The following is a 1,375-nucleotide window of genomic DNA, read 5'->3' as shown; positions in this document are numbered from 1 at the left end:
GAGGAGCGGCCCAGCTCCGAGCAGCCAGGCGGGCGGCTCCCAGCTGCTCACACCCCTTTCAGGGCCTTGGGTGCTTCTGTCAGGACAGGTGACAGCGGTACGGGGGCTGGTGCTCCTGGAGTAGGTGGGGCTGAACTTGGGTTTGGGGCTTGGTGTCCACAGTGAGCTTTGGGGTGAGGATCCAGGTCCTGCTCTCGGGTGGTTCTCAGATGTGGGGCACTGGTTGGATGACCAGCTGCACCAGTTGCCTCGGGTCCTTCCACCTCGGGAGGGACCCACACACCAGCCCAAAGATCAGCCATCATCGCAATGGCCCTGGGCCCGAGGGCAGGACACGCTCAGAGGTCATGTGACCTGCCCCAGACGGTGTGGGAGGATCTGAGACACATGCTGAACAGACAGGCCAGCGTGTGCAGGAGGGGGCACAGGGGGCCAGGATGGGGGCGGAGGCGGGCGGCCAGAGGGGATCAGCTCCGCCCAGGAGCTCACAGCGGGGGGGTACGGGGGTGGGCAGTCAGGAGTCCACAGCCCTCCTGGCAGGGAGGGGCTCAGGGCCGCTGAGAGCCCCGAGCCCTTCAGGACCCAGGACAGCACCCACCATCCATGTGCGGCCTGTGGGCCTGGATTCTGTCCCTGGGGCCAATCCACCACTGTGGCCCCGTCAGCAGGGGGCGGCCTTCCCCAACCCTTGCCAGCTGCTGGGCCCCGGGCTGTTGGATTTGCTCACGGCACCCTCCCCCCTCCCCCCGCCTTGGGGGGCAGGTCCTGGGGACACCCGTCTGCAGGTGAGGGCTCAGAGCAATGAAGAGACTGGCCCAAGCCCAGTCTGCGTGGCTCAGGGGCTGAGCATCACCCTATGAACCAGGAGGTCACGGTTCGATTCCCGTCGGGGCACAGGCCTGGGTTGTGGGCTCCATCCCCAGTGTGGGGTGTGCAGGAGGCAGCCGATCCATGATTCTCTCTCATCCTTGATCTTTCTCTCTCTCCTTCTCCCTTCCTCTATGAAATCAATAAAAATATATTTGAGAGAGAGAGAAAGAGAGAGAGAGAGAGAGGCCGGCCTAAGTCCACCAGCTAGTGAGAGAGCAGGACTGGAACCCAGCAGCAAGGCTTGCTCTCATCCCCCCCCCCCCCCCCCCCCCCCCCCGCTACAGACAGGGTGCCCTGCGGGGTCCGCCCTCCTGCACACCCCGTTCCCTAAGCAAAGACGGAGGCAAACGGAGACCCGAGTAGCCTGCTGTGCCCGTAGAAACACAGCAACCGGGTCACGGGGTCTGGCTGCACACCGTCCCGCACCGAGGCCTGACCGTGACCCCGGCCACCGCCCCGCTCCCCACCAGCGTGGCCGGCAGAGCCCAGCTGAGGGGACCCCACT

The 1,375-nt window shown here is 65.5% G+C and overlaps 1 protein-coding gene across 1 annotated transcript in view; it reads right to left on the bottom strand.

Moving 5' to 3' along the window:
• TSNARE1 (t-SNARE domain containing 1) overlaps positions 1–1,375 on the bottom strand; it is a 35,431-nt gene that overhangs the window by 6,930 nt on the left and 27,126 nt on the right. The window lies entirely within an intron of this gene.

The sequence above is a fragment of the Myotis brandtii genome, unplaced genomic scaffold (genome assembly GCF_000412655.1).
Source record: "Myotis brandtii unplaced genomic scaffold, ASM41265v1 scaffold2325, whole genome shotgun sequence".
Lineage (NCBI taxonomy): Eukaryota > Metazoa > Chordata > Mammalia > Chiroptera > Vespertilionidae > Myotis > Myotis brandtii.
Note: the sequence above shows the minus strand (reverse complement) of the source record. Positions and strands in the feature narration are given on the sequence as shown.